This window comes from Rhinolophus sinicus, linkage group LG09 (assembly GCF_036562045.2).
Source record: "Rhinolophus sinicus isolate RSC01 linkage group LG09, ASM3656204v1, whole genome shotgun sequence".
Lineage (NCBI taxonomy): Eukaryota > Metazoa > Chordata > Mammalia > Chiroptera > Rhinolophidae > Rhinolophus > Rhinolophus sinicus.
This window is the reverse complement of record NC_133758.1, coordinates 13,993,934-14,016,627: the sequence shown is the minus strand read 5'-3', so window position 1 is coordinate 14,016,627 and position 22,694 is coordinate 13,993,934. Positions and strand designations below refer to the sequence as shown.

At 45.6% G+C, this 22,694-nt stretch overlaps 2 long non-coding RNA genes across 2 annotated transcripts in view; both read right to left on the bottom strand.

Moving 5' to 3' along the window:
- Nucleotides 1-22,694, bottom strand: part of LOC141573138 (uncharacterized) — a 47,171-nt gene that overhangs the window by 9,085 nt on the left and 15,392 nt on the right. The gene's annotated exons all lie outside the window — the stretch shown is intronic.
- LOC141573137 (uncharacterized) lies at nucleotides 594-10,432 on the bottom strand. The gene is made up of 3 exons (XR_012498742.1): nucleotides 1,587-10,432; nucleotides 1,161-1,277; nucleotides 594-998 (listed from the first exon to the last, which is right to left on the bottom strand). It is a non-coding gene; the product is annotated as an uncharacterized LOC141573137 (long non-coding RNA).

Sequence of the window (22,694 nt, the reverse complement as noted above, 5' to 3'; positions counted from 1 at the left end):
ACAGACTATGCACAGTGCAGAAGTTCAGTTGAAAATGTGTGTATTTTTTCTAGTTTGATTGAGAAATAATTGATATACATCACTGTGTAAGTTTCAGGTGTAAAGCCTGATGGTTTGATTTCTATATATTGTGAAACGATTACCACATAGGTTCAGTTCACATCCATCTTCTCATATAGATACAATTTAAAGAGGAAAATAAATATTCTCCTTGTGATGAGAACTCCTAGGATTTACTCTCTTCACAGCTTCCCTGTACATCACAGAGCAGTGCTAACTATGTAGGGTCACACGCTGTACATCACATCCCCAGTGCTTCTTTACCTTATAACCGGGAGTCTGTGTCTTTTGACCACCTTCCTCTAATTTCCCTTCCCCCCACCTCTCATCTCTTTTTCTATGAAGTTTTCTTTCTTTCTTCTCTCTCTCTCTCTCTCTCTCTCTCTCTTTCCCTTCCTTCCTTCCTTCCTTCGTTCCTTCGTTCCTTCCTTCCTTCCTCTTTCTTCTTTTTTTAAAATTCCACATATAATTGAGCTTATAGGGTATTTGTCGTTCTCTGTCTGACTTATTTCACTTAGCATAATGCCTTTAAAGTCCTCCATCTTGTTGTAAATGGCAGGATTTCCTCATTTTTTATAGCTAAATAGTATTCCATTGTGTGTGTGTGTGTGTGTGTGTATCATATATATGTATACATACCATAATTTCTTTTTAAATTCAGAAAAAAGCTCAGCTGAGTGGTAGAAAAGTAAGAAAGGAATAGAGACACTAAGATGGTTGGCTTTGCTGAGAATATCCCCAGAGCAATGGACATAACAGGGCATTATAAGGGTTTCCAGTTCCCATGAGAAGTGTCTGTTGAAAATATGGGCATTTAACCTCATGGCACTCCATGAAAAGTACCTGCCTGAAGGTGATGGACCAGAAGGCAGCAACTTCTATTCAATTCCTGGTTCTGGTAACTAGTTTTGTGACTTTAGGCAAGGCACCTCATTTCTCTGAAAATGAAATTGTTGGACCTGGTCAGAGTGAGTGAATATACAGCACATAATTCCATTCTTGCAGCTAGGGTGACATTGATAACTGATTACTATACCCCCTATAACCAGTCCCCACAGCAGCCTCGGGACCCTGAACCTGGCTCTCCAGGCAGATACTACCCATTGGACGGAGTGCGCCCTTGAGCACCATCTTGGAACCAGACAATCCTGGAGATCATTCTGTGATTTTGACTTGGCCTCATTCACTTGCTCCCCTTGAAGCTGGGATTATTTAGCCTGAGGGGAGAGAAAAGTGGAAGCTAAGAGTGGAAAGGGCTATTTGGTAGGAAAGAACAGCTGTTATCTCCTCAGAAATCAAGGCTGCTATGACAAATGCTCTGACAGGACCCCAACAGACCTGTGAAAGGAGGAACCAAGAGTCCTTTCCAGGGACTGGCTTCCTACATGGGTTTCTGTCATCTCCCAGAGGAACATAATTTTGTTCTCCTTGCTTTGGGGGATCTGAAGTAGCCAGAGGGCTGAATAAATGGTGGCTTCCTGGTCAATAATGTGGACCCGTGACCAGGTGCCAGTCTCAGGACGTACCTCGGTCTCGGAGTCTCCGAGTTGGTGACCTCGTGGATGGCTTCAGGAGGAAAGGACACCACTGCTTCCGGCTGCTGGGACCTGTGCCTCTCCTGGTACCTGAACTGCTCAATCTCTTCCATCGGCCCCTTGGTCTTTCTAGGCCCAGGGATTTCTGAGGAGAAAGCAGCCTTGGATTGTGAGAGCAGCACTAGAAACCTGCAGTGCTCAGAGGTTTGATTTCCAAGTCTCTGTCCAGGTGCTTGAGCGTGACCTTGCCTTAATGTGCGATTCCAGCCCTTGGCCATGGGGCAGAAGACAGAGAGGACAGAAGGGTCTCTCCAACACTGCCACTGGGATCAGAGACCCCGTCATGTTTTGGGTCAAACAGAACTGACAAGTGTAATGATTGGTGATAAAGAGTAAGCAAGGCCAGGAGAAGGAAGCAAAGGAGACCATCAGAGGTGAAGGTAAAGCATGGATTCTAGGTCAGAGGGACCAACATGACTTCCTCACTGGACAGGTGGTGGAACAAGGTGGAGCTCTGAGGTTGATCATGGGCGGAGCACACCTCTTTGTCATGGTGGTTCTGAAGGTGGTAGTGAGACTAGGCTCCCAGGCCAGGAGAGTCCAGGTAGGGACCAAGGGACACAGACTGGATCCAGGCCCAGGGAGGAGAGGCCTGGGAGACTGAGGACTGGTCGTCAAGGTGGGAGTGGATAAGCAGGAAGAGAAACCAGGTCAGCAGTGGGTGAGGCGAGGCTGGGAGTCAGAAATCCGGCAGAGGGCTGGGGGGAAACATCAGCAATAGGACAGCCCTGGAGAGGGGCAGTTTCCCACTCCGACAGAAAACTTACTACATGCTTCCTCCTGGGATGGGACCAGCTACTGGGCAGAGCGAGACCATAGCCTACAGGAGATAGGGAGGTAAGTGCCCACCTTGTCTTAATGGGGGAACTGGGTTGGAGATAGGGGAAGATTCTGACTGCAGTGATTAGGGCTGGGGTCTCAACTGCTCTGTTGTGGCTCCTTTTTTCAAACCTCTTCATAGGAGTACACTAGATTTCAATCAAAGTGTATGACATATTTTTTGTGCCACTAAATAATGCTACTTTGGTGCCTTTCATGTGGAACATGAGTGGCCTAGTAATTGGGTATGGCTTGTTGAGAGAAATAGGTAAGAAGCATAGCACAGTGTCGAGATGATGCCAGAGAAAGGAGAGTTCACTGGAGCAAGTAAGAACTTTGCCTTCAGAGTGTATGAGAGAGCGCAGTCGGGGCCCAGGCATCCCAACTCAGTGGGAAATGGCAACTCACTCAATAGCGTTCACAGCCACTTATCCAGACACTGCAATGACTGTTGCCAACTGTGCTGTACTGATTGCCAGCTGGTCGGTGTTACTGTGAGTCTTTGAATCACTTCAAGTGGGCTGCCAAAACTCTCAGGGTTCAAGAGTGTAACATGAACACAGAGGGACTGACAACCACTGGAATGAGGTGACAGAGCCCATGCATGGCGGGAGAGGGGAAGACAGATTCAACAGGGGTTCAGCCCCACCCGAGTTGGGCTGCCTGAAGATGTAGACCAGCAAACTCAACGGTTCTCAACCTTGGCTGCACATTACAGTCACCTGGGCAGTTTTATACCTTCTGTTGTGTGGGTCCCCACTCTCAGAGCTTCCGCCTGATTTAATTGGTCTGGGTAGGAGTTTTAAAAGCTCCCCGGGTGGTTATAATGTGCAGCCAAAGCTGAGAGCCATTGAGACAGCTGTCGGGCATTGACTTGGTTTGGGGCGGGAGAAGGGAAGGCGAACAAAGTTCAGTTCTGCTTTAATTTCCCTTTGCAAACTACTGAACTTGAGGAGGACCACAGCAAACCACTCTGCTTTAGGGAGGAGTTGTTACTGACAGTAGCAGTTGGCTGGAAACAAGCCGAGTAGCTTTTGAGCTGCGTGGAAGAATAGATTTCCCCACATCGGTGCCTTCTGGAAGGGCTCTTCATTTTCCCAGGAAAGGAGAGGGCATCCCATCACTGCAATAATTTAAAACTGAACTTAAAGCCATTCCAGGAAGACGTGTACCATTTACCCTATGTTGGCGTGACTTGGGGCATATCACCAAATGGGCCTTCCCCATCTTGCTTGTATGCTTTTTATGTATTCCAGTATTATCCTCCAGCTAGATGTTCCTGGTGGAGCGTCACCATACCCCTACCCTCTTGATTTCTCACCTTCTTGCTTTCTTTGTCAGAGCTTCAAGGACCACTCACGGGCCCCCTAATGTCACTCCTCACCCTGACCTAACCCCCCATGCCCAGGTAGCAGAGCAGATGGCAAGTTCCTTCATAAGTCATCAGAATTTACTTACCCCATGCCCAGTTCTTCAGAGTCCTTCCTGATAAATGATTTCAGGTTGATGAGCTGGGGTGTGATAGTAGCTTACTGAGTTAGGCATGGAACACAGGCTTCTGGAGAGGGTGGCACTAATTGAGACCAGGCAGTGGGACAGGATTGGGTAAGGAGAGCTAGGGGACAAGCCAGGTTTTTCACATGCCTCAGGTCTCACACATGGCTTCCCTGCCCAGGACCAGCAGGAAGACACCGAAGAAGGAGAAATGTGGAGAAGTTGTGTGTATGGGGGGCAGGGTGGGGAGGGGAGAACATGGAACAGAAATAAAGCTGGAAGAAGTTTTAGGCTATGGTTGGAGTTTCTTGGTTCCTTTGTGGGAAAAGAATTAAACCATGTCCTGTAATAAGTGCAAAGCATACAGTTAATCTACAAATCTAGGGGCTGATATAAGAAGTATCTGCAGGGCGGACCAGTGGCTCTGTTGGTTAGAGCACGGGCTCTGGGCAACAGGGCTGGCGGTTCGATTCCCACATGGGCCAGCGAGCTGCGCCCTCCGCAACTAGAATGAAGTCAATGAGCTGCCGCTGAGCTCCCAGATGGCTCAGTTGGTTGGAGCGTGTGTTCTCAACCATGAGGTTGCTGGTTCGACTCCCATGTAACTAAGATTGAACATGGCACCTTGAGCTGAGCTGCCGCTGAGCTCCCAGATGGCTCAGTTGGTTGGAGCGCGTCCTCTCCCCCACAAGGTTGCCGGTTCGACTCCCGCGAGGGATGGTGGGTTGCGCCCCCTGCAACTAACAACAGCAACTGTACCTGGAGCTGAGCTGAGCCCTCCACAACTAAGATTGAAAGGACAACTTGACTTGGATGGAGCTGATGAGAGTCCTGGGAAAAACACACCACTGTTCCCCAATAAAAAGTCCTGGAAATACACACTGTTCCCCAATAAAGTGCTGTTCCCCTTCCCCAATAAAATCTTTTAAAAAAAGAGGAAATATCTGCATACCTGTGTGCATCTTGGGGTGATATGTGTGAGTGTGTGTAAGGGAAGGAGGGGGGCAGGAGGGAGAGAGAGAAAGACAGAGAGAGCGAGCAGAAAATATATTCTCTTCTAAAATATCTGCAGAATAAACCAGGACAAGAATTGCCACATTCTAATGGTACACTAGGAGCAATGTACTTTATCTTGATCCATTTCCTTGGAGGAGAAGAATTAGAGATTTGGAGCTGGGTGCAAAACTCCAGGATCCTAAGTAGAAGTTGGTCGTGAAGAAGAAAGGAGAAGAGACCCAGGGAGAACCTTTAAAAAGCGGATCTCTAGAAACTGAGAGAATGAGTAAGAAGTTTCTTATTATCTAATGGAGGGGAAATATCAAATAGATAAGGAAATATGGGGGAAAGCAATAAAGCTTAAGCAATGAACTCGGGGGATTTATGAAAAACACTGGAACACAGAAAGGACGGGAAGAGTAGCAAGATGGAGCTGTGTTCAGGGACCGACATGTGGGGGAGGTGGGAGCAGATGGAGGAGGGAGAGCAGGGGAAGGAAAGAACAAATTACGGAAGAACAAAGAAGTGCCCTGATCAGGCAGGCCCAAGAGCAGGAAGGTCAGACAGGCTTTTATGAAATTTTACCAGAAATAGTCTTCGTTTGCACGATACGAAAGAAAAACCCAGGAAAATACCATTCCCGATGGACAAAGAGGGCAAGCAGGTAACAGGAGGATTAAAAAAAAGCCGAGGTTTTAATGTGTATTTTTACTTCTGTGTTTACCAAAAGACGTTACATTTTGTTGTCAGGTCTGTGGGTTACACTCAGAAAGCAACCACAAGCAGACATTTTGTCTGGTGTGGAAGCAGTTCCCAATAATTCTCAAGATTTCTGATCTCCTTTCAGCCCCATGCTGTGGCTAATGAGTACAGGTTGCTTCTTTGAGCCTCCCTTTGTCTTTAACCCTGGGGTTTGTTTTCCAGGCATGCAGTCCCACCCCATGTGACATGGCCAGGGCCGGCATACCGGATATAGACAGGAGCATCCTTTGCAAAAAGCTGCCTGAAACTAAACCCACAGGGACTCACAACACTCGATTGAATGGACATGTGGAATTGGCAGGGACCACTGGGGAGGGACCAGCAATTATTCTCAGCATTTCCCAGAGAAGGGGCGTTACCTCAGGAGCGTCACAAAATAAAAACATGATGACTATTTTTTAGGAAGCAGAAAAAGATGACCACATTCCTTATAGCGTGATAAGCTTAACCTGGCTTCTAGGGAAGATGCTAGAACAAATCATCAAGCAATCAATGTGCAGTCAGCCAGAAGGGGGCAAGGCCTGCGGAGCTTATGGACACAGCCGTGTAAAGAGTAAATCAAGTCGGACCAATTTAATTTCCTTCTATGATAGAGTGACAGGCCATGTAGATAAGGTGGAAGCAATAGATGTAATCGACCTGAGACCTCAGCCAGGCATTTGCTTCTGCCCCACGTGACAGGCTCCATGACAAGCAGGCTCGCTATGGTTCAGGCCAGGGGTCAACAACCCCGGAGCTCTTACACAAGATGGCAGGGGATTCGGTTCCTGCCACGCTCTTCTCTTAGCCCCATCACCTCAGTGAGTTGATGTTCATTGTCACACAATTTTATTTGATAAACATTTGTCTTGTGCCTCTTGGATTTGTGCACCATGGCACTTAATAACTGTGTGTTGAATGAATGATTGAATGCTTAGGCATAGGAGCTGCAAACTCAGGAGAGTGGCACAAGGAGCTTAAACCCCACTTCACCTCCTCCACTGCAAACAGGCAATGAGGAAATACTCAGTGTTTTATTTGCTCCTCCATTCATTGAAAATGCCAGAATCCAGTTTTACATTTATATCATACTGAGACATACTGTATAGTGGAAAGCAGGATCTGCCTCCCAATGTTTGCCATTTTCTCAGAATCAATAGAGAGAGACAGAGGCAGACAGAGAATTCCAGAAGGGAATAGATGGTCTTCAGATTACCCATCTTTATCTGTAGGCTAGATGATGGAATTTTACTAATGCAAACTATCCATGGGTCATAACACATCGAACCAAGTTGACGAGGCACAGAAAACAGACCAGTGCAATGGGGACCCATGAAACAAAGCTCAGGAATGAAACTGAACTACTCAGACACAAGACTGGTCTTTGTCAAGACGGTAGGTCAGGCTAGAGCTAAATGGACCTAAACGTACATAGGTTTCAACAGAGCCCAGGAGGCAGGAGCAGCCATATGCCTTCAATGAATGGCATAATGTGAACACCATCAGCCAGGAAGCAAACTTGCTTCAGTGCTCCACGGAGCCGACCTTATGTGATTCCCAGCCCCACTTCTTTGGAAAGATGAGGAGAAACTGGAATGAGAGCAGAAAAAAAAAGCGACTAAAATTATTAAAGGGACAGGGAAATACTAGAGGTGTAAAAGAAATGGCTAAAACAGTTAAACTAAAGAGAAGGCTACGAGGTATGACAACGCTTGTCAGGGAGCTGCAACAGGTAAGGGAAGCACAGAAAATGAGTCTCCTTATCTACTCTGGGAAAGGAAAATGGAAATGGAAGATTTTGTTTTTAAAAATTTATTATTATTTTTTTAAAATAAGACATGCACACATTTTAAAATGAAAAGTGTTAAAAGACATATTGAAAAATAGCTGACCTCTGACCCTCATCCTTCTCACCTCCAAATCCTGGTCGCTGGGCAGCCATTTTTGAGAAACTCAGCCATTTGCAGCTATCTACCTTCAAATAATATGCTTACGCTGCATGTCTTGCTTTTACTGATTTTTTATATTGTTTGTTGATTTTTATTGCAGGACAAGATAATTTAGCTCTCATTCCCTTCTTTCCACTCTCCCATCCTCCTGGTATTGTTACATTGCAATTTTTGCATAAGTCAATATTTAGAGTGTACATTGTTACAATTAGGTAGCTGCTGCTTACTGTCAAGCCAAGTAGTGTGCTATGATTGCATTTCCTTTTTGCGTGTGTCTTGGAGTCAATAGTTCTACCCAAACATACCAACAGAGCTGTAAATCTTCTCCCTGTATTACTTTTCACTGGTAAAACAGAACAAGTGATATATTAGCGTGGTTTTCCTCCTGAAGACACTATTCCTGAAGCCCCTGTCTTCTTACTCCAGATCAACGGGCTGTCCACCCAGCCTGCTGCCCCACCATCATTCTGGGGCCACCCTTCCCATTATCTCTTGATGTCCTTCCACCTCTGAATTAATTTCCTATACCTGCCATAACAAAGTAACACAGCCGAGTGGCTTCGACAACAGAAATTCATTGTCGCAAAGTCTTGGAGACCAGAAGTGCAAAATGAAAGCATGGGCAGGGCCATGTTCTCTTTGAAATCACTAGGGAAGGATCTGTGCCAGGTCTCATCCTCGCTTCTGGTAGCTATTGGCTTGTGGCAGCATAACTCCAATCTTCAATGGCATTCTTTGTATAAGGACAGCAGTCACATTGGATTAGGGGTGCACCCTGCTCCAGTACGCCCTCACTTTCACCAATTACACCTGCAATGCCTCTATTTCCAAGAAAGGGTTAGGATGAGTTTTGGGAAGACACAATGCACCTCAGAAGAGCCTCTCTCCCTTATTTCTTGTCTCCCATATGTCATGTACCTGCTTTCTGGGTTTATTCCCTCTTTGGGGAGGAGCACATTTCAATAGCTTCCCTCTAAAAGATGAATGAAAAAGTATCTCATATTTTGCATGTCGGAAAATATGATGTATTACAGAATTGTACACCTGAAATCTATGTAACTTTACTATGTGACTATGCAACAATTATCAGCCCAATAAACTTTAATTAAATAATTTTAAAATTAAAAAAAAGTTTTCTTCTGTTCTATACATTGTCTCTGTTTTCTGAGTTCCTTTTTTTCTATTAGTTTGTTTTTTGTATTGGATACTTTCCCAAAATTACAGGTTCTATGTGTTAAATTTCTGTCTAAGCTGCTGTAATCGAGTTCCCTAAAATCCTACCTTCAATATAGAATTTAATTTTTTTGTCACATGCTTGTCCAGACAGAGGTTGTCCTGGTCATGTGACTCTGCCATCTTCAACATATGGCTTTCATGTCTGGGTCCAAGTTGGCTGCCTCAGCTCCCACCATCACAGCTGCATCCCACCCAGAGGAAAAGAGGAAGGGAGTACATGCCCATTCCCCTTGAGGGTATGACCTGGAAGTGGCACATATCACTTCTGATCATACCCTATTGGCCAGAACTTACTCACATGGTCACACCTAGCTGCAAGGGAGGCTGGGAAATAGCCTTATGCCCAGTTACCATATTTTCAGCTAAAACTCCAGAGTTTTAGAATTAAAGAGACTAGATATTAGTAAAAAGCTAGCATTTTTTTGCCACAGTCCACTTACTACTGTATTGGTTAAGGTTTAGGAACTGGCCATAAAGCAGAAATCACTCTAGATATTAAAGAAGAAAGGGATTTAATACGGGGGGTTGAGTGCTTTCAAAATCAGTGCAAGGGCTGGATGACTGGGGTCTAGGATTTTATGCTGACCACCCAGCATCTTCAGAGAATGACCTCCCAAGGGAGCTACTACTTTGCCCCATTCACAGACAGGGAGTCAGGAGGCTGCCACAGGAAGAATTAAATTCAAGAGCACTCTGCCAGAGATGCAATCCAAGGGTCAGGAAGCTGCCACCACTCACAAGGCCACCACAGTCACTCACTTCCCACAAAGCTGGAGACGGGCCCTGGGAGGGCTGCTGTAGGAAACCTCACTTTCCTGCGGAAAAAAAACCCAAAGCATTAGGAAGATGGCTTCTACCTCCCTTCCACCTTCCAAAATTGTTCAAGGGCTTTTTATTGGTGGAATCAAATGTCTTCTCATATCCTAGTTGTAAGGTCATCTGGGGAATGAGGGTTTTAGCTTGCCAGGTTCAGGAGTATAAGACGACAACCTTAAAGGAGGCAGAGATGGAGCTGAGTGCTGACCCACCATATCCAAGACTTGGTGGTCCTGGGCTGTTCATGCATCTTTAAAAGTACGGCAGAAATAACAGACCAGTGGGCACTTTGCCTTTTTATTTGGGGGTGGGTTCCCCAAATGTTATTAAAGACAGTCTTTCCTCTGGACCTTTCAGATTCTTCACAGAAGAAGCCCTCAACCTCTGGCCTGGGGTTATAGGCTGGTTACCAGCATCCTGAAAGTTGGAGGTGTCAGTGCTGGGTGTGCAGGATTCACTCTGTCCTCCCTCCACCTGAAGTCTTTGAGTTAAAAGTCTCAGTTTTTAACCTAAAAATTCATGTGGATTTTGCAATCAATTCCATAATAAATCTTAGTTTGTCTTAATATAAAACTATTCTCTGCTGGATCTTTGGGTGAAGTAATGGCCCAGAAAGCTGTTCCATGCTTAATTTGTGCTTTAAAAACTACCCTCTGATGAATGGCCACAGATTCCCCCTAGAGATATGTATCCTCTACTTTGAAAAATACAGGCCTGGATTATTTCTCTAATATTCTGGAGTCTGATAACTATTTTTCTCTTCTTAGTGGGTAGGTAAAAATGAAAAACAACAAAAGAAAGGAAGAGAAGCTTGAAGAAGAACGACCTGCCTTCTATTTTAAAAATAAATCATAGCAGGACAAAGCTGGAATGGAAAATTCAGAACAGTGATCAATACTTGGAGAAAAGAAAGCAAAAGGCCATGTTTTATTGCACGATCCACACACTGTGTACAAGAAAGCAGCTAACTGTGAACACAGGTTTCCAGGGCCAGGAGGAGGTAGAGACAAACCCCCTTTTCAAAGAAAGGAGCCAGTAAGAGCCTGCTGGAAGTAAATTCAGCGCTTCTGGAAAATGCCACAGTCCTGTTTTGGGAAGTACCCAGCCTGCGTTTTATTACTGCCTGGGCACCAGACATAGCAAATCATGCAGTGTTTCCTTCCAGCTCTCGGACTGGCTGATGGTGGCATGTCCAAGGCACCACCCACTACCGTGTTTGGCAGTCATGCTGGGAAAAATCAGTTGGTATGAATTGGGCAAAAGAAAATGAAAATGGAAGCGGTGTGCAGTGAAGTGAAAAAAGAAAGGTGTACAGTAACTCCTTTGAGTGGGAGAAAAAAGAACGGGAACGTGAGGGAGGAAGAGCTTGGGTGTGTGTTCCGCTCTGAGGGCAGAGCGCATACACAGACATGACCTCATCTGATCCTTTCAGCTCCGTCTGGTAGCCTCGTTTTGTAGATGAGTAAATGAAATCTGAGCAAGGTTCACAGATTTACTCACTGTCACAGAGACAGTAAATAGTAGGTCCTGCATTCAAACCCAGAACTGTGGGATTCCCAGCTGCATACTCTTTTAACTCGACTCCTTCCATGTCTGAAAGGGAGGAGCCAGGAGGCTGGGGTGCCTTCTCAGCTCCACCACTAACTGGCTGTGTGACCTTGGGCATGTTACTTAAATGCTCAGTTTCTTCATCTGCACAATCGACATGATAGTAGTATCTGGCTCCTTAGATGGTCAATGGGATTAAACGAGATAATACATGTAAAGTACTTAGCACAGGGCTTGGGGCATAGTAAGTGCTCCAGAAAGGCAGCTGCTCTTCCTTTGCAAGCACATGGGAACTATAGAAGAAAGGAGCACTGCAGGAAAATGTCAAACAGAAGAACTCGGAATGTTATTCCAGGTAAGAGACTATTCTAAAGGCATTCATTTCCCAGCCTTCCCCCACTCTGTATGGAATCACAAAGCTACGTTTCTCAGGCTCCTTCGCCAGCTTGTTTCTGGCCAATGCAAGGCTGTACCAGTCAGGGATCTCCAGAAGACAGAACCAATAGGCGACAGAAAGATGACAGATGATAGATAGATAGATAGATAGATAGATAGATAGATAGATAGATAGATAGATGATAGATAGATAGCTGGATGGATGGATGGATGGGTGGGTGGGTGGGTGGGTGGGTGGATGGATGGATGGATGGATGGATAGATAGATATAGATAGATAGATAGATAGATAGATAGATAGATAGATAGATAGATAGATAGATAGATAGATAGAATAAGATAGATAATGGATGGATAGATTACTGATAAATAGATTTATTTCCAGGAGCTGGTTCATGTGATCCTGGGGACGGGGATGGCAGGTCTAAAATTTTAAGGCAGGCTGGTAAGGCTGGAAACTCAGGCAGGAGTTGATACTACAGTCCTAAGATAAGGTAGAACCTCACTGTTCCCTCTTAAGCTCATCAGCTGATCGGATGAAGCCCACTATGCAGAGTCATTTCCTTTCTTTGAGGCCGACTGATTGTAAATGTCAGTCGTGTCTACAAAACACCATCATAGCAACATCGAGGTCAGTGTTTGATCATATAACTGGGTACTGTAGCCGATACAAGTTGACACAATACTAACGGTCACAGAGGCGTGGTCAGCGTTAGGAGGTGGAGGAGGGGGCAGCACAGCGTGTGCACGCACAGGCCTCCTCTGATCAAGACCAGGGCTGCTTCCGGGCGTCTGTGAATGGATGAGGTGCTAAGTAGTGAGTGGGCAGCTGCTGCTGATCGCAAGTCTGTCAGCACCCCACTGTTTTGTACTAGAAGCGTCTGTCTGAACACATTGGGGCTGGACAGTGGGGAGAGTCCAGGAGCTGAGGAGCGAAATTCCCACACATACACCCCGCCCCCTTTCCCTGCTTACGTGTTCCCCCAACCACTTCGCAAAAGGACTGTGCATCTGGATTGTTTATTTGCTTCTCTCTTCCGCCAAGAGTACAAGCTCCATGAAGGCAGGCAGTGCTGCCTCTTTGCTCACTGCTCTGTCTCCAGTGCATACGACAGTGCCTGGCTCGGAGTAGCGGCTCCGTGGACGTCAGATGGAGAGCAACCTATCATTGCCTTCTGACCCAAAGGATCTGCTTACAGGACCTGCTGCCACTATCAACTTTTAGCAGTGATGCTAATAGTCCAGGGCATGGCTGTTCTTCCAGAGTTCCCTGCACAGCAGCCCAGAGGGGTAGAACACTGGGAAACAGCCCCCATTCCATGTTAGGTAGGGGCAGGGGCGGGTTGAGAGACGGGCAAGGAAGAAAAGTGGTTTCTGTGGCCGGGAACACATAAGTCTGAGACTGAAAGCCATCAACCCCCCTGTGCGACTCACATGCCTGCACATGACACATGACACCCCTTGCCCTCTTTCCCACTAGTAATTAGAGCTAAAGGCTGTCTGACAGCAGATACCCCTCCCCTCCCTTCCACTTCCCCTCCTCAAGCCTTAACACCATTTGAGCTCTGCTCGCTTTCTTCTCCTCTCATCATCTCTCAGGCTCTGTCCCTTCTCCAGAGTTAATGAAGCGCAGACATGGAGGGAGGAACCGAAGCTGGGGGGCAGGGGGGGTCAACCTACCCTTCAAGGCCCCTTGCTCTCCATCCCCTGCAGGGCATTGCCCCGTGTAAACCACCAGGCCTGATGATTCAGTAACAGTTCCAGCAGGCACTGGAGCCCCAGTCCTCCCCCACTTCTAGCTGAATGAAGTCACCTTTTCCCTCCTCCCTCCAGCCCAGCACACTCTGGTTTCCCCTGTTCAAGCCAATGACCAATGGCTCCAGCTCAAAGCAACAGACTCCTCATTGCAACCTTTTCACTCTCCAAGGTCTAGATCGAGTCCCACTTCTCCACTAACACCGACGCTCACAGATGGACCACTTCTTAGAAAGGACAAAAGCCTTATCACTATGGCTGTGCTGTTTCCTTCTGTGCTTCTTCCTTTCTCCATCCAGACTCTAAAGCCCTCTGCACATTCCCCATTTCCTCCCACCCCATCACCTAGCCCAGATGTGGGACATGGTGTGTGATCAACACATAAGGTTCCATTGCTTCATGGACCTCACCTGGGGGAAGCCATTTCCTCCCAGTTCCCAGCCAGTACGCTAACAGAATAAAAGGGCCAATCACACTAAGAGCTTAGCCGAGACTCCCAGCCATCTGTACTCCTTTTAATCACCATAAAAGTAACACATGTTCGTTTTTAAAAATTTGGAACATACAGAAAATAATTTTTAAAAGTCACATGTATTCTGGTATATTTCCTGCCACTGCAAATATGCACATTTTCAGGGAAATTGGAATCACGACAGTTTTTTTTCAATTGGAATATGAACATATTTCTCTATTAAGATGCTCACAAATATGACAGTTTTTGATCCTTATTTTCCCTATATTATTTTACAGGAAATCTTTTCACATTAAATAATTTTCATGCTGTTAAACACCTTTCAAACATGTCATTTTTGTCAGCATGTGGATGCACCTTGCGGTACTGCCCTGTCTTTGGGGCACTCTAGACGCGTCCTGTGCCCCGTCGTCTCCAGGCTGTGCTCCACCGTTTAGCCCCATGATGTGTCTCCACAAAACCCTGCCTTACCTGGACTGGCCCCTCCACCAAACTCCTAAGCTCTCTCTTCCTCCTTTATTCTCAGTCTTACCAAAGAAGCACATAATCCTTAGGACTTTCTCAGCCACCACTCACCCCCTGCCATGGGCCCCAACTATGGTCAGACTCACCCAAGACGCTGTACCCACTCAGCCTTCCAGAAGGTTCTAAGTGCCCTAACACCCAGGGCTGGTGCCAGTTTCTCAGTATTCTCTTCCTTGTCTGCTTTACCTCTAAGGGACCTATGGTCACACCCTTCTTCCTGAACCCCACCCCTCTCTGGGCCTCCAGGACAGGGTCCTGCCTTGCTTCCATCTTTCTTCCTCTCTTTTGCTGCCATCTCCACCCCAACCCTCAGATGGGGAGGGACCGCAAGCCTCTCCTCGTCCTCTTTTCTCTTCTTGACCAGCCTGGACACACCACTGATGTGCAGCAATGAGAGCCGAGTAAGGTGGTGCTGGGGGGATCAGAGTCACCTGTGTGTCTACAGGTGGCTCCCACTCAGCCCTTGACAAGCTGTCGTCTCTAGGGCCTGACGTGACATCTTCAGAGCCTCTTTTCTGTTTTGGGAGGGCTCACTCTGGGCCTTAGGCAAGCTTGCCTTTATTTATAAAGGTCAGTTCTCTCTTTTGGGGGACTTTAGGGGCTTAGTAGAACCAGCTGGCACTGGAGCAAATAGCCAGAGCCCTGATTTCTAAGAAAAACAGTGTCTGGGTTCACTTTCTAGCTGTGCAACCTTGGGGCTTGGGCAAGTTACTTACCTCTTTGTGCCTCAATTTCCTCACCTGGGAAAACAGAGATGGAGTAAGATTTACATGAATCACGGGCACAACATGCTTACAACAGTACCTCGTGGGCAGTGAGCATTTACCAAACGTTAGCTGTTACTACCAAGGCTCAGATCCTTCTCTCAGGCACACGAGGAGGCAAAAAAGGATCCCTGCTTCACCCATGTCTCCAGAATGAAGGGTCCTGGGGGTCAGAGAGGGATGTCATGGTCCGAATAGATCAAGGAAGACAAGATTGGGAAGGTTGCTTTCCAAACCGTAAGTATGATCTTCCTCTCTCCCTTGCATGTTTGGATTTGTGAATATGTGACTGTGTCCCCACTTCACCTCTCATGCCGGGTTGTGAGACTCTTGTAGACTTGACCTTGCTGTGCTGATCTTTGCATCTCCAGGGCAGGCTGCACACATCAGGCACTCCACTGATGTGACAAATGGAATAAGCTAAGGGAGGTATTAGAAGAAAGAAAAGTAAGGTCAAAAAAGCCAAGGGTGAAATCATCAATGTTTGCAATTCTCGACCAATCTAGGAAGTTAGCTTCCTGATAATTCTGAACTACAGCTACTTGGACTGAACAGAACAAAGAGCTGTGGGTTCTCAGACTATAGGCAGTTTGCTTTCTGTTACAGCAATGCCCCCACCCCCACCCACCCCGACACACCATTGGTTAGGAAGGCAGCGCGGGGGGAAGAGAAAAGAAAAGGAGTATGTTTTCATGGACATGATTTTGAGATGTTGGAAAATGAGCACAGATGGTTATTAATAAATTTAAAATGAGATTCAAGTGACACCTGGGGACTCATCAGACACTGAGTTGTGCGTTAGCTGGACAGAAATCATCAGAGTATTTCTGTCACCGATAGGTGGAGTTTGCGGAAAACTACACCTTGACTCAGAATTAGTGAAGTGGGGAGGATGACACACCTTGTTGGGATCATCAGAGGAGATGGTGAAGTCAGTGCGGGCCATCTCAGGGCCTCCTGGGTGGCCTTGTGGGGCCCTCTCCCCCTTTGGTGTTGCCCCAACCCCTCATCTGCTGGGCCCTTGTGTTGTGCAAACCCCCAAAATGGGGCTTCAGTTGGACTGTTAACTGTGCTTCAGACCTGTCCCCCACCCCCCACACCCGTTTCCTTAGCAACCTGGCCCAAAATATATTGCCAGTGTAGTGTGTTGAATAGTGGCCCCCTCAAAATTCATTTTCACCTGGCACCTCAGAAAGTGACTTTATTTGGAAATAGGGTCTTTACAGATGTAATCAAAGATCTCAAGATAAATTAGTTAAGGATCATAAGGGCCCTAAATCCAAGGACTGGTGTCCTTATTAGAAGAGTAGAGGACACACAGAAAGACACAAAGAAGAAGACCGGCAGGAGAGATTGGAGCGATGCTGCCACAAGCTAAGGAACGCCTGAGGCCACCAGAGCTAGGAGAGGTCAAGGATTCTTTCCCAAACACTTCAGAGGGAGCACGGCCCCGCTGACACCTGCATTCCAGACTTCTAGCCTCCAGAACTGGGAGACGATAACTTCCTGTTATTTTAAGCCACCAAGCTGGTGATGTTTTTATTTAATAGCCACCCTAGGAAACTAATACAGCCAGTAGGATGCTAGTAACTGAAAATGGGTAAATCTGGTGCCTTCAGGAGCGTTTATACTTTAAAGTATAAACTTGAGAACTGATACCTTAAACCCAAGGGGATAAATCTCAGCTGGTGGAGTTTCCAGAAGTATAGTGAGTGAGTGGGGTGTTGAGGTAGGGGGTCCTCTCCAAGTTACCTCAGAATGGTACACGATGCTTCCGTCTATGTAGCCCCAGCAAGTGGGTGTGAATACCTTAGAAGGTGGTAAGAAGTTAATGGACATTCATATTCTAGTTTCCCAAGTCATTACTCATGTTGGCTTCAGATGAAAGTTTAATTTCAGACTGGAACAATTAAGGACCTATGTAGAAATTGCGCTAAAAATGCTTAGAAAAATAAGGAACGATATTAGGCAAGAAATTTGCTCTTTGATGTGTAAACATTGACTGATCTATTTTCAAAGAACTGCATTGAGAGGTAAGACATACAAACGTGATCTAAAGTAGAGGTTAACTACGCTACCTATGAAGTGGTCTGAAAATGAAAATTTCTCCTAACTCTGAACAGACCTTTAGCTCTAACTGCGAATTACATTCACTATAGAGAAGAGGACCATGTGAGGGGACACCATGGGGACGCTGTCAGCAATGCTGCTTCACCCTTAGCTGCATGCATTGCACCTGGAGCACTTTGCAGGCTGGACAATTCTGATTCAGTCGTTTTGGGGTAGAACCTGAGATTCTGCATCTCGAACAAGCTCCATTCAACTGAGACCACACTTGGAGAACTACTGTTATATTGTTCATTAACTACAACAACAACCAAAATTACGAGAGAGAGAGAGAGAGAGAGAGAGAGAGAGAGAGAAGGAACTTTTATATTAAAAAGACAGAGCTATATCAACCACTACAAACTCGTGCACACGTGTGTGTGCATATGTGTGACAACCCAGGAAATTTGAACACGGAATGGATATTTGATGATCTTAAGGAAATAGTGTCCATGTTTTAGGTGTGGTAAGTTTTTTTTTTTTTTTTTAAAGAATACACTGCAATATTTATGGATGAGAGAAGAAGATGCCTGGGGTTTACTTAAAAACAACTCAGAGAGTAGGTAGGCAGGAGTATAGGTGACACGTGGTTGGCCATGAACTGATGAAACTGGGCAATGGGGACATGGAGATTCCTTATGTTATGCTCTCTCCATCTTTCTGTATATATCTGACACTTTGCATCATAAAATGTTAAGAACAGATAAATCACCAGAGGGTAAGGGGGGAGGGCGGTGGTAGATGAGGGTAAAGGGGATCAAATATATGGTGATGAAAGGAGAACTGACTCTGGGTGGTGAGCACACATTGTGATATGTAGATGATGTATTACAGAATTGTACACCTGAAATCTATGTAACTTTACTAACAACTGTCACCCCAATAAACTTTAATTTAAAAAAAAGAATAAATAAATCAAGCAGAGGGTCATCTTTAGATTCATCTACTGTATATGCAGGGCCCACTGTGTGAGGCATTTGCACATGTATTTCATTTAACTGTCACAACACAACTACCCGATTTTATGGAGGTTCCCTTGGAGTAAATGACTGACTGGCCTGATGGCACACTACTAGTCGGTGGTAGGGTTGGGAACTCACATCCAGGCTTTCTGATTTCAAGTATAGTGCTCATTCCATTGTGTCAGTGGTTATCACACCTAAGGAAACAAAAGAGTCACCCGGGGAGCTTATTTAAAATGCAGACTCCAGGCCCCCCACCCAAGTTTCTCTGATCCAGAGGATTTGGGGTGTGGCTCAAAAATTGGTATTTTTAGTAAGTCTCCCCAGATGATGGTAACGCAGGTGAGTGGGAGGCTGCACCTTAAGAGACATGGCCCGAGAGCGTTCAGCCAACTGGAATGAAAAGGACAGAACATGCAGCCTTCCAAGTTCAGACGCTCAAGAGAGGATTTGGTCAATCGTCGATTCCTTCTGCACTGGGGTGATGAATCCGACTTTGGCTGGGTTTCTGGGCTCTGCCTGAAGGGCTACATCATCAATGCTGTACTGAGGTGGAAAGGACAGGGTTCGAATCACCTAGAACAATCTCCTGCAGGGTGCAGAGCAGAAAGGGGCGTTCAACTCATGAACAAATACCAAATACCATACTTCGCTTAGAGGAGAAGCTTCCCAAGGTTGTGAACATCAGTTGTTTTCCTCCTTTGCCTCACAAAGGAATGAGTTCTTGTCTAATTCTAATCTTGTCCCCTGATGCCTGCCAAAGCCTTCAGTTAATAGTCTGGAGTTCTCTGTCTTCTCTTGGAAATGCTAATAGAGCAGCTGGCAGGGGCGAGTGTGGGGGGAGGATGTTATTAAGTTCCTTTAGAGATGTGGGGAGACAAAGTTAACTCCCCTCCAGATACCCTGTCTCTCTGATGGAGAAGGCTCCTGGGACCCGGTCTCATTATTTTCTAATGAGCAGGATTCAGAAGGCAGATTATGCCCTCTAACTCAGCGGTTCAGTACCTCAGCTACGTATTTTTGTACCATCTGGGAAATAACTCTGAACACCTAGGGCCCCGTCCAGGCCATCATATCAGAATAACTACAGTGGGATCCAGGTGTTTGCAGTTTTTGGAACTTCCCAGGTGATTCCTAAGTGCCCAGATGTAGGAACTAGAAAATCATTTGTAATATACAGTCCTGGCTGTGCAAAAGTTGGCAGTGAAGTTGGGGGAACAACATAGGCCAACATAAATGTGAAAATAGTAATGAAAGGATTACTTGAGACATTTTATTGCAGTCACTTGTCACCTGTGGACCTACTGAGGGGTTTCAGAAGAGAGAGCAGTTATGGGGGCTCTTAGGAGGCTTTCCTTACGAGGCTGACCTTGCAAGTATGAAAGATTTGGGCAGTGGAAGGAGAGAAGAGGGCAGAGAAGGACTAAGGTGTGACTTCTCCAGGTAGGGGGAGAGGCCCACACTCAAGTTTCCATGCCGAGCTTCACGATGTGGAGTCCTCCACTTCTAGAACACACTGACATTTTAGGATATCTCATTTTTAATTCCTCACTGAGACTCCAAAAGATTTATTGGAAAAAAACTGTACCCTGAATTAGGAAATCAAATGAGGATGGGCAAACCTCAACCTCTCTGGCCCTCCATCTCTGTTAAATGAGAGGTAGGAAGTAAGAGAACTGCAAGGCCCTCTTTCCACCTGAGAATCTATAATTCAGGTCCCAGGACCATGTGATATAGACTCTTTGTAAAATAAATCTTGTGAAGTTATAATTTATATATCGTAACTGCACCTATTTATTGTGAGTGTCTATTTTGATGAGTTTTCACACCATTTGTATATCCATGCAATTACCACCATAATCAAGTAAGAGGACATTTTCATTACACCCAAAATTTCCTCTATGCCCCTTCCCAGTCAATTGTCACTCCCCCCTCTCCAGCCCTAGGTAACCACTGATCCAATGTCTGTCACTATAAATTAGATTTGCTTTTTTTCCAGAGGTTAATAAATTATGTGATTAACATAATCTTTTGATTCTGGCTTCTTTCATATGGCATAATCTTTTGAAATTCATCCATCACTATATATTAGCAGTTTGTTCCTTTTTAATACTAAAGAGCATTCCATTGAATGGACATACCACATTTGTTTATACATCAGCTATTAATCTGATTTCTGGGCTATTATGAATAAAACTGCTATGAACTTTTATGCCTAAGTTTATGTGTGAACATATATTTCCATTTCTCTTGGGAAAATACTTAAGAGTGGAATTGTTTGCATGGTTACATGTCAAGTAAAATATTTAACTTGATAAGAAGCTGGGAAATCTTTCCAAAGTGGCTATACATTTCGCATTTTCACCATTAATATGTAGGTGTTCTATTTGCTCTACATTTTTGTTAATACTTGGTATTGTCAGTCTTTTTATTTTTGCCACAGGGTCTGCTTTGAGCTTACATTATACGTTATGCTTACACAGCAAGGGACAGAAGGGCCCTCAGGGCATTTCAGCGGGACCCTTGTATCATGCTGCTTGGCCCTAGGACAGATTTGGCTTTGTAAAATATAGGTGACTCAATGTTGTTTGAGGTCCAGATACCCTGGTCAGTTTCGCTGGAAGTTAACATCACGGTGACCCTGGTGAATTGACTCAATCTTTACCATCTACAATGAATGCGGCTTTAAGTTCCTCTGCAGTCTGGTTTCATAGGCCCAGTACTCCAGCCGTGCCTCCCTGGGCTCTGCTAGAGGGCTCCTGACATATTTTTAATGAAGAGAGGCCGCCTTTGGGTAGCAAGATGCTTTTCTTCCCACTTGTGCCAACCCCTTCCTTTTATGACATGTTTTAATGAGGGGGGATGAAAAGAGAAAATGAGTGCCAGATGTATCCGAAATGGGTCTCAACAATAATTACTTTCTGCAGTGAAATTATGGAAATTCTCCATTCAATACACTTTGGGAAAGGCTGGCAGGAGAGAAATATGTGTTCCTGAAAGCACAACTGAATGAGCACATTTTAAAGTTCTAGCCTAAAAAAAAGATTTCTGAAACCATTAAGGAAAGCCGAAGTTGAACATGCCCCTTCCACTTTTTAAAAGAAAAAATAGGAATTGAACCTCAGTGACGAAGGTCAACGATCAACCCTACTAGTAACGGATTCCTCCCACTCTGGACTCTAAAACAGAAGGGAAGATGATGTGTTCCACCCAGCCACCTCAACTTCGCAGGAATTTAACTGAGGGAACATTCGTCAGACACTTATCTAGAATCCCGGGACTGGACCACTCTGGCCGAGCAGCTCACTCCTCCTGGGCCAGACAACAGCTCATCTATGGCAAAGAGCTGGAGTGAAAATGAACTGTATCTCCGTTCTTGGAGGATGACCACCAGAAGGGCCAGGGCTGCTGACTCCCCCAGGGAGACCTGCTGCATCCATCTAGAGATCCTGATGCTCCCCTGAGCAGCCCTGGCCCCTGCCTGCAAAGCCCAGTATGTGAGTCCCCACCCGCGTCAGCCTTATGCAAGGGCAGCAGAGGCCAACTTGAAGTAGGGGCCTAGAAAGCCCAGCCATCCAGACTGCCCACCTCAAACTGCTACCAACAGCCATTTTCCTTTCCTTTCCTCATGTACCAACGTCACTGCCCCTCCTGTGAAGTGAGGTAGTCTACAGGAAACACAAATTGCAGAACATAGAATTAAACATCAAATCTAGAGCAAACATTTTATATGGGAGGGCAAGTGTGAATGTGTCCACAGTTCTAATCATCGGTCAGAACTTTCCTACCTTTCAGCGAGGTTCAGTTCATATCTTTTCTTTTGAAAAAAAAATGGTTATCAATGTCAATATCTCGATTGTGATATTGTACTATAGTTTTGCAAGATGCTACTACGGGGGAAATTGGGTAAAATGTACATGGATCTCTCTCTCTCTATTATTTCTTATGACTGCATTTGGATCTACAATTATCTTAAAATCTAAAGTTGAATTAAAAAGAAATGGAAGGGCATACAATCCTAAAGAGATACAGTAAAGTATGGATTTGGCTTGAGTTTCAGGGAGGCCAAAGTGAAAAGGGAAACAAGATGATTCGTGTATTATAAGGAATTGGCTCGTGTGACTATGGAGGCTGAGAAATACTGCCATCCATAGTCTTGAGAAACAAGCGAATTGATGGTGTAAGTTCAGGTCTAAGTTCCTAAGGCAGGAGAAGACTGATGCCCCAGCTTGAAGACAGTCAGGTAGAGAGCAAATTTTCTCTTGCTCAGCCTTTGGTTCTTCTCAGGCCTCCAACGCAGTGGATGAGCCCCACCCACACTGGGGAGGGCAATCTGCTTTCCTCGGTCTACCCACTCAAGTGATCGTCTCACCCAGAAACACCCTCACAGACACACCCAGAATAATGTTCAGCCAAATTTCCACGCACCCCGTGGCCCAGTCAAGTTGACACATAAAATTT